This window comes from Apteryx mantelli, chromosome 2, assembly GCF_036417845.1.
Source record: "Apteryx mantelli isolate bAptMan1 chromosome 2, bAptMan1.hap1, whole genome shotgun sequence".
In the NCBI taxonomy this organism is placed as follows: Eukaryota; Metazoa; Chordata; class Aves; order Apterygiformes; family Apterygidae; genus Apteryx; species Apteryx mantelli.
In genome coordinates this window covers 111,135,511-111,150,417 of record NC_089979.1, presented here as the reverse complement: position 1 = coordinate 111,150,417, position 14,907 = coordinate 111,135,511, and the positions used below count along the sequence as shown (strand labels likewise).

Genomic DNA, 14,907 nt, shown 5'->3' with positions numbered 1-14,907 from the left:
AGCTTTCATTGTAAAATGTCTTGGAAGCCTTTTTTTTGAGGCAGTGAAACCATGTTTTTTTTTTGCAGGAGAGTTTTTTTTGTTTTGGGTTTTTTGTTTGTTTGTTTTAGTTCAGAAGGGAGAAGGCCCTCTAACTAGTAAAGTCTCTTTTCTTTGCCATATGTGAAATTCCACTCAGATTTGCTTGAGTGATAAACTGTTAAAATTGCTGTTTCCCGTCTTTTTCATACCCATTGCCCCTTCCTACAAACATTTTGGCAAAGAAATGACTTTGCAGTCAGATATGCTCTAAGTTATGCACCTGTGCAAATGTTTGCAGGACCCGGACTAATATTTGTTGCAAAAGACAGCATCTCACTGAAACGTATCAAATGTGCTCAGCATGGGAACAGAGCTGTCGATCTATGATCCAAAAAATCTAAGAGTGAGAGTGAAGAGAATTAGTTTAGGCCCAAGTCTATTAAAAATAACCATCACCTAAATCTATATGCCTCGAGAGCATCATCTGGGCTGCATTTTGGTGTTCTTCCACCTTGGGTGTAATCTCATCTCTCCTGAAGAAAATGTTCTTGACAAGACTTCTCACAAGTGTTGTTAGTCTTGTGCAGTGTGTTTTTTAATTGTAGTTATGGTTGATAACCAGGTGAGAAATGCTATGCTGTCTTTTCTGCAGTTTGTGAGAAAGGAGCTGGTCAGGGGAAGGGCATTTCTACAAATGACAAAGAGCATAAGGCTTCTGGTCTGTCCCATTCTGTTTTCTGAATGTGCTTGTGTTCTTCGCCTGTCTTGTGCAGATCTTTCCAGATGTGTCTCCCCTGTGAACCGGAAGGGGGGCAGAGACCTCGGGACAGCTCTGTGTGAGCTGGTGTATGATTCTGCTTTGCTGTGTGCAGTGCGCAAGCCAGCACACACATCCCTTCCTCTGCCAATGCCCCGCTTGCATCTTAGTCTGTTTTTGTCTTAGTCTGTCTTAGTCTTTATCCCAAGTGCTGAAAAAGCATGGATCAAGAACCAGAAACCAAGAAATTGTCTTATGAAAAAGTGAGGTGTGTGGGGAAGAAAATTTCTTTAAAATTTGTCTCGTGTTTTTTGGGCCTTTAGAGTTTACATTTTCTGGATTCTCTGAAAACTTAAGAGCTAGAAGTTCACCTTAAAGAAAAGGAGGATTTTTACATTTTCACATTACCCCAGATGTGGGGCTTTGACAAATACCAAATATTGGGAAAGCTGCAATAAAATCTCAGTTACTACCCCTGGTATTTATCCCCTCACCCCTAAAATCCCTCAAACACTCCAAAAGAGATAAGAGCATTTTTCTGCCAAATATTTTAAATACTCTCTTATTCATAACTCATATCTTTTCCTAGAATTCCCTTAAAATTCTCTTGTAATTTAAAACAATTAATCCCCCTTTTTAAACAAAGGTGGCCAAAAAGGGAACATTAGTGCAGCAACAGGCATGCAGTTCCCTAGGACTGTGAAGGATGCAAGGAGTGTGGAAAAATTAGTCTGTCTTTGTTTGCTTAGGTCCTGTTTCAAGGAGTACTTTTGTGCTAATTGTGATCATTCTGCATGATTTCTACATTCCTTCTGACATAATGCAATATTCCAAACAGCTAATCACACATATGTTTAATCAATGTTTCTTAAATTGTTTTTTAAATAATGCAACTTTAGTGTGAGAATTACTTGAAGAGAAATAATATCACTTTGTTCATCAGCACAGCTTGCCTAATATCTTTATCTTGATGATTTTCCTAACTCGCATTAGATTTTTCTTAGATTAAGATGCATAGGTTACTGAAGGCTCACTGGGGTGCAATGTGGTCATTTGTTTGGTATTTCACTTTAAAAATGCAAAGCCAACTATTGGTTTCTGACAAGGCTTGTTGTTGAACCTTAAATGTAAATGCTAGGAAACATTTTACTTAACAATATTCACTTTCTATTGATTATTTTTAATGGGGGACAATGCTTATATGCCATAATCTAAAATATACATTAGTAGAAATTAAATTGCATGGAGAAAAATAACTGGGGGATTTGGGATGGGGTGGAGGAACAACAATCAGCTGAAAAGTAATAGGTTTATATTGAAGGTTTTCTAGCTGTAGAAACAGTGGTGAATTTCTCAGTTACTTCATTTTTATGCAGCTAAAGGATATGCAATTGTTTTTTTTTTTTAACAGCAGTCTTCATGTTAAATTTGATCAGTGGAATTCTACTAGGGAGTTACTTTGGTGTCTAAATTGGTGCATGTGAATTATGTATGCATGAGCACAAGAAATAATTTTGTGTTCATAACAGCCAATTGTACTCAGACGAATGTTTGCATGCATAGTCACCCATTTGGAATCAGGCCCAAACTAGATTAGAATTAATACCATGGGCTAGTTCCAGGATTTAGCTCTCAGTCTATTTATAAAAATGTAATATATGTTAAAAAGACCCACCCTTTCAGAATGCATTCTGCAGAGGCTGTTCTAGCTGAAAACCTGTGTAGCTGCAACAATCGCACACCATCAGGTAAGCATGTATATTGAAGATAAGAGGTTGGTACATCAATTACAACTGTCATCAACGTAAAATTGGTGCCTGTGTAATGTGAAGAAACAGGCTAGACTGTATAACAGGGAATAGATAGTGCTGTCCTAAGCACCTCTTCTTTTTCAGACTCCACCACTTGATGCTTCTTGAGCAATGGCTGTGCAAATTAAGAGATGGAGAATTTCCAGGAGACTGCTACTTCAGTTCAAATCCCCTGAGACAGATAGCATGCGCTTTAAAAGTAATAATAGCCATCAGCCATTGTAGACCCCTAGCAGATAGGATCTTGAAGTGCTGCACAACACCAGCATGCCTCATGTCTTGTGTCAAGTCCAATGGCCAGACTGGAAGACGCAGTGCTGGAGGGAGAAGGGTCAAAAAATTGTCTGCTGATTTAAACCCTGTGGATGTTGTGTCACTCTCATACTTAGCATCTTCTGCAGTTGGGCTTCCCAGGCTTCTGCTGGCAGACAAGGGTTTGGATAGAGCTGTTCATCTCCTGCCTCATTCCTCCTTGCTCCCTCTGTGCACTGTGACTGTTGCAGGAATTAGGCTTGTGCAAGAGCCTTGTAGTGTGATCTGCTATCTCCTCTTCCCCTTGACATTATCCATCCCATAGCAGAGCCACAAGAGCTCTGCTCTGAGGGATACGTACTGCGTGGTCACAGATCGTGAGGCCGAGATGAGACTAATACGGTACCTGACCTGCTCTCCTGCCACAGGAACAACCTGGGTCTAGCACAATAACCTGTGGTGAACACTGATATGTTTGCTAGAGATGGAGCCAGGCTTGGTTTTAGTGGATATGGTGATTAGACTCAGACTAGCCTGCAGAGTGGTAGTATAATTTCATTTTCTGTGACTGGAAGACAGTTATTTAGTAATTCTGTTCAGATTCAACCATGTGCCATTTCAGTTTTGTGTTTTTTTTTAACTTTAGAAGAGGAAAGAGCACTTAGCTCTCCTAGAAAGATGATATGGCACAGTAATAGCAGTACCAAAAGAACAGAAGGATACAACAAAACAAGAAAATGATCTTGTGTAATGAGCTGTATTAAGGAAAAGGTGATTAACTCCTGATTGTTTTGATACAAAGAAAGGAGAATTGTGAAGCTGACTATTTATCTTGCACCACTGTTTTTTAGGGTCAAATGACTCTGTGATGTGGAATCTTGGCATTAGTTGGAATGCTGATCCTGTTATCTTAAACTTTAATGTCACCCAAAAATGAATTTACTAAAGTTTTTTTTAAATCTGATCTGCTGTTTAAATCAGACTATTATATTAATATATAATTTAGCCATACATAAAATACTGTATGCATATAGCATCCAGTAAAAATATAATACCAGTAGGCTGTTTAAACTACAGACATGGTCAAATCTAGGGGTGGCAAGACAAATGTTAGATGATCAGTTGGTTTGTTGACTACCTCTGATTTGTGTGGATAGTGGAGGAACTTCATGTTCGAGATAATAGAACAATATCATAAATTAGTAGGACATTCAAGAGGTTTTTTAACCTGTGTTTTTTAAATCATGGCCATGCAACTGAGATGGAATGGTTAAAGATAGTCTGAGGCAAATAGCAAAAGCAGGTACTGTCTTAGGAAAATGAGTCTTTGAAGCCTTTGTAAGCACTAAGTATGAAGAATAGAGGCATGAACAGGGAGAAGTTGTACATATAAATGCACATACCTTTTAGGATCAAACTAAGCAGAGTACCAGTGAAAGAAAATATCAATAGAATGATATAAGGAAGAATTCTTTAGGACCAGCTATCATTAGACACTGGAAACATGCATCATTAGACACTGGAAACATGCATGCAAAATTACTTTTAAGTGCAGTACTTAGTTGTCTTTTGCTCTTAAGGAAAACCTTTTCATTTGAGGTGGTTGTTTCACCTGATAATTATTTGTTTATGAGCTTATAAAAAGATTTTCTTTCTACTGGTTAAAAACTCACTGGTCTGAAAAATGGCATTTCTGTGTTTTTTTAGTTATTTATTTTTTGCATTGCATTGCATTGCATGATTTCTTTTTAAATTCCTCTCACTGAGACTGTCATCCGTGAAGAGATAGAGATATACACTCCTGAAATCCTCAGTCTGTTCAGGAACCTTGGTGAACTCAGAGAACCTGTAACTGACAGGGGTGATGTTAATCTGAAAAATTGGACCTTAAGTTTTTAACAAAATCTTACTGGCATCTAGGTGGCACTGCAGGTGTTTTCTATTTAGAAGTGATGTTAAGCAGGTTGCAAGAGAGCACATGAGGAAATTGATCAGTTTCTCTGCAAAAATATTCATTTTATCGTATATTTGCTTGTCCTTTTTTGGATAAGACTGTCCTTTAATTTCATCAGAGATGATGAAATGTGGTTAAGTAAACAACTTGTTTTGAAAAAGACAATTTATCCTCAGAAATTGGTGACTTAGCCCCACGTTCTTAGTTCAGTATGAGAAATAACCGTATGGAAAGCAGAGGCAGAAAAATATTCTCTTATAAATATTTTTCTTCAGTGTCTACTTGTCTGAGAGAGTTTTAATCGCTTGATTTCCATTCTTGATTTTTTTTTTTTCCTTTTGACTATTGTCATGCTTCCAGAAGTAAGACCTGGTTGTGACTTTCTTTTCAAATTAATTTAGTCTGCTACCTTTTTATAGGGCAAAACTAATGGGGAAGCAAGGGCTTAATGGGGCCAAAATTTCACCCTAGAAGAAGTTAATATCAAATTATAATCAACTTCAGCAGTGCCAGAATTTCACCCTGATATTCCCTAGGTCTTACTAAAAATAAAAGGAGAAATCAATTGCAAGCATCTGCTGACTTGATGGGTCAGATAGCCCTTTTCATCCAGGTCATTTATTTAAGGCTGTCTTAGATACTTCAAGAGAAGATGGAACGTTGCTGGTCTGACCCTGTTTGGATGGAAATTACCAAGTGGCCCATTTTAAAAAATGTGTTTTGTCTCATTCCTTTCATTTATAAAATTGCACATAGCAAAGTGTGGGAAGTTAGCAGTCTAGGTAGGATGTCCCAGGCCATGTCATGTTGTCTCAGTGGGCAGGTTTATGAAAATAGGCTAATGTTTCCTCTGGCAAATGGGTCCTTTGCTCCACATGTATCTGCCTGAGAAATAACATTTGCCTTCTTACATTGGCATTTTATAAAGTCTCGTTGCCTGCCTACTGAATATTTTTATCTATTTAGCAGATTCTGCAAATGAGGGAATACTCAGGCATTCTCTCTCATTTTCTTCTCGTTCCTCTTAAATATCTCTAGACGTCTCTCTTAAATCTGCTTCAACCTTCCCTCTGAACCTCAGTACCAGAAAACCCTTCTAAAAATAGTCTGTCCTTCTATTTATGGCCATATAATGCTATTTCCAAATCTTCCAACAGCTCTGTATCTTCAGTGGAGGAGCTATATAAGAAATAGCTGGAGCTTCTGATACACCCAGCTGAGACTGCAGTAATGACAGACAGGTGAATTCTGCAGCAGCCCCAACAACTGATTAGTCAGAGCCAAGCAATTTGTATCGTGAGCAAGCTCACTCCAGTAACTGAACTTGCTCCAAGAATGAGGAGTTTTCTGAGCCTGTGGTTTAACAAAACTGTCTGGACCAACTGTTTTCCTTATCTTTGTCTTATTTTTCTAGGAAATTAGAAATCCCTGTTCAAGGGATTTGCTTGGCGAATATTTCTGGAAATTGAAGTTCCCTGTTCAACCATAGAATCTGCTGGTTCCTAATTTAACATCTCTAATCTGCTATTTCCATGTCTTTCAGAAGTCCTCCCTGCGTGCTCTTGTTATGCTTTGTTGTGCTGAATAGCCTTAAATGGTCAGCCTGCACTCCTCTGCTATTTAAAAATCACTGAATGATTTAACTGACAATTAAAATACTACCGTTTTCTATTTTCTGAAGTGTTTGTGCATAACGGTGGCACATTATTTTGCCAGTAATACTAACAATAATTAACACTTGCAAAATACTGAAGACGTTTCCTGTTTTAAGTGAGTACAGAGGTAAATGAGAACAAAAATAAGGATGTGTTTGGATTTTGCAAAGCCAAGGCTTATCAGTCACACTGATGCTTTGCTTTTTTTTTTTGTTTTTTTTTCTCCAAGCTGAAGTACAATAATTCAGCAGTGTCCCTTTTCTGACTGCTTGATTGATTGGCCTATTTATAACTTGTATAAAGTATAAAAATCTCTGCTTATGGCAAACTTGCAAAGCTGTGAAAGTAGACTATTGGATAAATAGTGATTGCTAATATTCAGTAATCATTAAGACTTTCTTTTTATCCATGGGGAAATTTTCAGCTTGTCTAGATACTTAGCTTGTTTGCAACTTCAGAGTTGGCACTGGTTATCTACTTTTCAGGTCCCCCCAAAACATGTCTGTTGAAACTTGTTGCAGGTGCTCCTGGAGGTGTTTAATGGAGAGTAGGCTGGAGCCAACCAGTTACCAAAAATAATGCTTCTGGTCTGGGATCTTTTTTTTTTTTCCTAGTAGGAAAAGCTTTTGAATCTTCTGTTCCTTCTTGCATCTTCCATCAACAAGTTGGTCTATTCACTTCTTTGAAGAAGTGAATGGTGCCATTCTGAGTATGGACAGGCTCACTGTGAGGTGCTCTTATGCTAACCTTTACCTGCATGTTTATAAGAAAACAAATAAGTCTCACATGCACAGCCTGGCCCAGAGCTGTAAAATCCTTCTCTGCAGTGGGTCCAATTCTCAAATATCATCTCTTTAACATAATTTACAAATTTAGCAATGAGCTACCTAAAAGTAGCATTTAAGACTGTAGTAAATTCTTTGTTTCAGCATAGAAAATGCCAGGTTGTTGTTATAACATGCAGTTATATCTATTGTGCAAAGAGGGTGGAAATTATGGAACTGGGTTAGTTCCACTGGGATAGTAGGAATGCTGAGCCTTGTCGGCTGCCTTCAGTAGCAGCTAGGTGCATTACTGTCATGGCAGTAGGGCAGTGCAGCATAGAGATTCCCAGTGGTTTAAAAATAAGAGCAAAAGGGCTAGGTATTTATCAGTTACAGTAGAAGCTTGTTATTACTGTTATTTTTTTTCTTTTTCTTTCCCCACCATTAAATGTAAGCTGTAGCCTGCAGATACTGATCATTACACTGAGCAATGTGGGGAAGATGCTTCTGGTGCTGCTAATAGATAGTTGGATGTTTCTGTGCCACAATTCATCAGATAAGCTGAGGAGATTGCCAGCTCCAGGGAGGTCCGGCAGCAATTTATTATACTTGAAACATGCTGCTTTGTGGACACAAGCTTTAGTGGTTTGTTGCAGTCAGAAAGAAGTAATGGCATTTAGGCAGTGCTGAATACAGTTTTCTGTCTTGTACCTTTTCCTGCTGCAAGTCTAATAGCTTTAACATTCTACCCTAATACAAAATACAATAATAGTTTACTGCATCACTGTCATGTATGCTATTTTTTCATGTCCCTTCTCCATTCCCTCATCCCTCCACTCTGCTATAGCAAAAGGATGTTTCCAGACATACCCTGAAATTACATTTGCAAGTACAAGTTATGTGAGACTTCCAGACAAGGGATACACATGCTGGCTCTTCACTGAAACTCAGTTCTCTGGGAGATGGGCCTGGTTTCCTTGTGCTTGACGCTTACAGCTTGTTCAGTGGTAAACTCCATTTGGTGAGCATTAATTTCTCTGCAGATGTTAGTATTCTGCTGATCCTTTAGGACAGCAGTTCAGATCTGACTCATTTCACAAGTGGCTGATGGACTGTGCTAAAATGTTTTTCTATTTAGGTCACTGTACTGCCAACTATGCACATCACTAGGAGAATCACAATTGTGAGAGAGAGACTGAAGTCTTGAGGCCAGGCCCTTCAACCAGCAGTTAATTATAGTGTGTTGGAGCCAGTGGAGCGATGACAATGTACTCCATCTGAAGATGCGTTGTACACAGTTCCAATTCGTCATGAAAAACGTTGTCTACTCAAGGCAGTGCTGAATCCCGGTGACAGCTCTCAGAGGAGGCTGACTGCTGCTGTTGCTGTTCCTGTACCTGTCCTGCAGGATACAGAAGCATTTATTGCTGGTGCTTGAACTGCCGGTGCCTGTCATCAGCATGGAATTTACTTATTAAGAAAAAGGGGAAAAAAGAGCAAATAAACAATCAAAAATGTATAGTATGGACCACTTCTTTTGGAAACCATCACTGTGAGCCAAAATGTGAGGTGCAAGGGGGCATGTGCTTCGTTTCACCACATGTGCAAAGGGGATAACTAAAGGTGACAATATAGAAAGTTGATAATATAGATGGTGATACATCAACCCTTAGACCTTTCCTACCTGTGTAATAATACCAAGTTGCTTTAGTTTTCATTGTGTATGGTCAGTAGCCAGTGTTATATATACAGTAAAGGAGTTTCAATAGCCTGGCAAAATCCAGAGGAGGAAGGAGAAGTTGCTGAGGATCCTAGTTTCCCAGAGACTCTTCAAAGCAGGTCAGGACTTGTTTGTTCACAACTTGATCCTCTCCTGAGGATAGAAAATGATGCTAGAAACAAACTGGTCGGTTGAGGTTGGCTCTCTAGAGCTTTCCAACTGGTTGTTGTCCAGTTTTGCATTCCCTGGGACCTGTATTGTTGCAATATCGTTTGTAAGAATGGACATGCCTCACTTGTATCCCTCCACAATACTGCTGGAAGGATCCTTTACCTACACGACATGTTCCTTCGACTGTATTCCCTCTTCTATTTGTGCTTTGCTGGCTCCCCTTTCCACAGCAGGTATCAAGTATCCGCTTTTTGTCTTCAGAGGAATTAATGGTCTGTCCACACCCTTCCTACCATTTTTCTTTTCACCTCAAGCCCTGCTGCTGATCAGCCTCAGTTGCCAGCATCCCTGGCACACCAGCTCCCATTTCAGTTCATCTTCACACCTTCTTCCTTGCTGTCCTTCCTGCTTGGCAGGCAAATGAAACACTGCATCATCCTATTTTGACTCCCTCTTTTAAACTCCTCCTTTCCACAGTGCCTACAACAATTTTGACAAACAGTTGGGCTCTATTTGTCCAGGGACCACAACTTACTACAGTAATGAATATTGTCTCATTTTCTCTTCAGTCTCTGTTTATTTCAGGCTCCTCTGTGTGTGTCTGAAATTTCACCTTGTTGGGGGCAGAAATCATCTTTTTCATTCTGTGTTGATATGGCTTCTTGCTATAAGGAGGATTTTAGTTCAAGATGAAGACGTCTAAATTTCGTCTTAAAGTATCAGCAATAATATTTGTTACTATTGCTACCTGATACCTTCCAAGGTTGGGCTTCAAACTGGAAACAGTACGGTAGATTTGCAGATTAGCGGGTGGAAGGTTTCATCTGAAAGTGGCATGAAGATGTTGCTGTCTTTTTAATTCGCCTTTGGTGTAGAACAGTCAGAGGTTTCATTTCATATTCATATGTACAGATTTATTATACTTGAGAAAGCTAGAGTACTTTCCCCAACAGATAGAATTCTGATTTTAAGCCAGATTTGAAGGCAACTGAGGTTTGTCTCTATTCACTTAAAATTCTCAATTAGCGTATTAATTCTTTTTCCTAATGATGTAACTTTTTTTCTTTTTGTCTACTGAAGGGAAAAGAAAATAATGACTAATTTGTATACTGTTCTTGTGAGAGATTTAGCTAATTTATCCATGATAAGTTTTGAAGATTTGTCTTGCTGTCACAAAACTAAACATTTATTCTAAGGTATTTTATATATTTCCTGCTGTAGTTAGATGCGTTAAGATCGTGGCTTCAGCTAGCAGGTATAACTAGCAAAGTTGAAAAACACAAGATTTTCTTTTATGTGTTTTTATTTGCTTCTTCAACGAGAAGGAACAAACTGTTCTAACATAAGAAACAGGTATTTCCTTTCTTTCTCTGATCTTTATAAAATTTTGAAAAATCTTTCAAATACCAAACTATCCAAGAAGGTTAAAACAAATCATTCTGATCTCAATGTAAAGATGATGCTTAGAACATGCAGTAGACTACTATTAATTAGCAGCATGTTGGGATTGGTGCTGGTGGGGGTGGATGAAGAAGTGGAGAAGAGATGACAGAAAACTTGGGCGCTTTCCTGCTGGCACCTGTGGGTGCAGAGCTTCATCTCAATACAGAGTGGGGGCTCAACATTGGGGCAGTTGTGTCTGTTCTCACTGCAACCAGGTCAGCCCCTGTGGGAGCACCAGTGTGAGTGTTCACTGACTCTAGAAAGGAACTGCTGCCCACTGAGTGAAACAGTTTTTCAGCCTTGGACTGGTTTTCTTGGAAATACTGAATTTTCTGCAACCAGTACTGCACATCATGATGGAAAACTTTTGTGCTAATTACTATACAAACCACTGCAGGGCTCTGAACAGCTCCCAGGCTGAGAGCAAGTGGTGCAGAAAGCGTGGGGAGCAGCAGGAGACTTGGATACAGCTGAAATGTAATCATGTCGAAGTAGGTGTGTGCACTTGTATGTGGGCATATGTAGGTGTTTGTTTTTTGCTGTTTGTACCTCAGCTTTGCCACCATCAGGGTTTTGTTTTTTGACTTTCCAAAACACTTTTGGCAAGAAATGTTTAGAGTAGGGGTTTGAAGCGAGCTGCCAGGTACCAGCAGCATACCAGTCTCTAGGATCGTTTCAGGCAGGGTGCTGTATGCACAAAGTTGATTTTTTTTTTTAATTTTTTTTTTTAAGATGCTAATGTATTTGTATGGAAAACAGAAAAATCCAGAAAAGGTACTCTCCCACTGCTGGAGAGGCAAGTGGGGGTCAAACATCAGCTGTAGAGACTAGCAGCTGCTTCTATGCAGAACGGGACAAACCAGAAGGAAATGAAAAGCAGAGGAGGAGAAAGGGAGTTAGAGCAATTGCAAAGATGAAAGAGGTAAGAAACCAGGAGGGAGTGGTGTCAAGGCACAGCTGGGCTTGTCAGAGCTAGGTAGCAAACAAGAAATCCTAATGTTAGGTGATGGGTGATGAAAGATAAGGTGTTAGGTGAGAGAGATAAAATTAGAAATGAGGAGAGGGAGTAAATGTTGACTGAATAAGCTTGAATTCTCCAGTGTTTTCAGGAGAAATAGGTTAGGAACCCCCCTTGCACCCCCCCCCCAAGCTCCACTGCTTAAGGGACTCTCCTCCCTACTTCTCACTTTTCTCTTGGATCATGCCAGTCTTCTACAGACAGCTCAGAAGAAACTATACACCTGCGAATGCAGGACTGATTTGGTTGAAAATCTGTTGTTCTCAACCAGAAATTTGAATGGGTACTCAGGCTGCAAAGTAGGCTTGACACAAACAACAACACTCCTGTAGTCATCACTCTCTCTTCTTATTTCTCTTTATGATACAGGCTCAGAACATGATACTAGTGGCTTTTCAGGCCCTCGAGATTATCTGTTTGTATATATTTTTACTGAAATAAATACGTCATAGATTTTTATTGCAAAAGCAGCTGGCAGACCCAGTCATGGACTGAGAAGGGGAGGGCAAAAATGCTCTAGTAAGTGCTGCAGAAAAACAGAACAAAAGAGTCTGAAAGTGTGCAATCTAAATATAAAGGCAGGAGTTCACAGGTGAACAGAACAGACAAAGAAATCCAGAAAACAGTGTTTATCAGTATGATGATGATCTATCTGATCACAGGCTCTCCAATTTACCTTAAGTGCACTTCAACTGTAATTATATTTCTGAAGCATTTATTCAACATAAATGTACTCCTGAGTAAATCTATTCATATGTAAGATAGCACTTTTCCCATCTATCGCTATTAAAATTTGAGTACGTGCAGGCACGTGCCATTTCTTCTGGAGCACATGCATGAATATACGCATAGATGGACAGGACGCTGGGAGGCCCTGGAGCACTGGGGCGGTGTACAGCTGAGCAGGGCACTGGGAGCTGGGGCTTCTCTCAGTCTTGCTAAAAGCAGTGAGGGAGCTTTTCTTTCTGGCTCAAATGTGCTAAAGCATCACAACACGTCCTCTTTCAGCAAGCCCAAGAATGCTTTCTGTGACTCACCTCTGGTTTTGCAGTATGTGTGAGGCAGGCAGTTTAGATAGACAGATAGGTTTATCAATTTACTCTCATTTCCCGTTCGCTAAATGGCTTGAGGTTCCTAATGCAGAGACACTTTGAGGAAGGGGGGAGAGAACTAATTCATTTTAACGCCTCAGGGTTGGATTATCTGCCGCAGCCGTGCAGCAGGAGGCAGAGGGGAGCCGTGTGTCGGGGAGCTCGCTCTTGCTTCAGAGCCTGGTTTCATTGTGCAGCATCTCTGGCTTCTGGTACAGTACCTTAAGGGTCAGCTGCTCTGTGGTGGTACAGTCTGGGTGGCTTTGAAGGAGGGAGGGGACTGTGGTTTTTTTTTCCACATTTTCTGTGTATAATGAAAGCCTCATCAGAGTATGATTAGGAAGAGAACTGTGCCTTTATACCAAATCGCAGAAAATGGACTTAGCACAGGAGGTTTTTGCGACAGCCACTGCTGTCATTCAGCTCTTCCTAGCAACGCCATGTTCATATGTCTGCTGGTGCTCTCAGCAATGGTTAACATCAGTCACCATAACAATATGTCATTATGGGCCAGATTATGAACATCCTGGCAGAAATTAGGAAAGCGCTATACATACCTTGCACTAGTTTGCCATACTGCCACTTTTGGTACTTTAAGGGGGAGCAGCCTTAGGTGGCATGCTGTGTTTTTGCCTCACTTCGGGCTTGTCAGGAAAGCAAACCTAGTGGACTACCTTAGGGAAAATGCTACAGTGTATTACTGGTTGCTATGGGTAAAGCTGGTCGTTCTGAAACCAGTTTGTGTGGCTGAAGAAAGTTCATAATGACTATAGTTTTAGAGAGTTCGTTTTACTGTCATGGCTGTTTGGAAGAGTTTTTATGTTGTGTCCACACCTAATGTTACTGCAGCCAGGGGGACGACAGGTGAGAATCACTGCACTAGCCTAGAATGTCACCAAGTAGCGCAGAGGCATACATTGCTCACTTCTTGTGTTATCTTATTCTTCCCAAGTACACTGGACACTGTTCCTTTGGCGCTGGGGGGTGGGGGAAGCTTCTGAACCACAGAAGTTAGAAGAAAGGTTGCAGAGGTGGAGAAACCACAGAAGGAAAAGGTGGTGTGTACCTTGACCCCTAAAGCCTTAGGCAGGACTCCGTGTGAGGGGGAAAACTGTGGAAAATTAGGGCAGCTGAAAAAAGAAAGTGTGCATGTGGATAAAGTTCTCTGAGATTGTCTCCAGTGTTTCTGCGGCTCTTTGACTAACTTTGGGGTTACTCCATTTCCATTGTGAATGCCCTTTTTCAGTAGAAGCAAAGGGACAGCAAGCTGCAGACAATTGGAAAATTTGGGGCTGAAATGGATTATGTCCATCAGATTTAGCGTCTTTTGGAAGGAATGGAGAGATGACAGGCAATATCTACTTTAATTTCATCGCTTTTATGTATTTTGAAAGCCTTTTAATCTAAATAGAATATGATCAAGTGGCATTATTATATTTTATAAATCAGTTATTTTTAATAGAACATTTCTGAACAGTAGAATGGCTTGCTAAAATGTTACCTTTCCCTTCTGTTTTGGTTCTCGTATTCATTTTTGTGGTTTTGTTGAATTGACAATTTTAGCACTGTTTTTGATCATATTATTAAAGACTTTTTGTCTACTGCTTACACAAGCCTTCTCAGTTGTTCTTGAGCATGCAGCAGAAACTGGGGAGAATGAATTTTAGGTTGTGGGATGACAGACTCTAGAGGTGCACAGAGTGAGGAGACAAGGGATATTGATACTGTCTTGTTGGCTGAGGAGCTTTCCCTGCTAGTACACTGGAGAAGCTATAAAATACCAAAGTGCTCCAATCACGAAAGGTAAGCAGGGGAGAATGAACTGAAATTACAAATTTAAACATTGCAGCTGTGGCTAAATTATGGATGTCTTTCACCTTTTTAATTTGAAATTGTATTATTCCATGTCTGGAGAGCCTTCTGTTCTTGCTGATCAGCTTTCTCTGATTCACGTTCAAGTTTCTTTTGTTTTGTCACTTTTCTCTATATAGTTTTGTGATATGTGGGTTTTTGAAATACTGGCCAAGGTTAGTTAGAGAAATAGAGGTTTGTGCACTGCATTTTGTGGCTTAATCCTGGACTACTAGAATTATGTTGGATTCCAGGTCAGATCAAGTACAGTATATTGAAATTAACTTCCTTTGCAGCTGGTCCCTGTGAGTATCCAAGGATATAAATAAATTAGCACAAACCACCCATCTAAACTTATTCAATATGAGGATTTTATGATGAAGCTGAAGGATCCACTAG

At 39.9% G+C, this 14,907-nt stretch overlaps 1 long non-coding RNA gene across 1 annotated transcript in view; it reads left to right on the top strand.

Moving 5' to 3' along the window:
• The window catches only part of LOC106495265 (uncharacterized), a 42,451-nt gene extending 33,783 nt beyond the window's left edge, over positions 1–8,668 (top strand). The window contains exons 2-3 of the long non-coding RNA XR_001294416.1: positions 8,062–8,235; positions 8,353–8,668. This is a non-coding gene — a long non-coding RNA (uncharacterized lncRNA). The remainder of the gene's footprint in view (positions 1–8,061; positions 8,236–8,352) is intronic.
• The last annotated feature ends 6,239 nt before the right edge of the window (positions 8,669–14,907 follow it).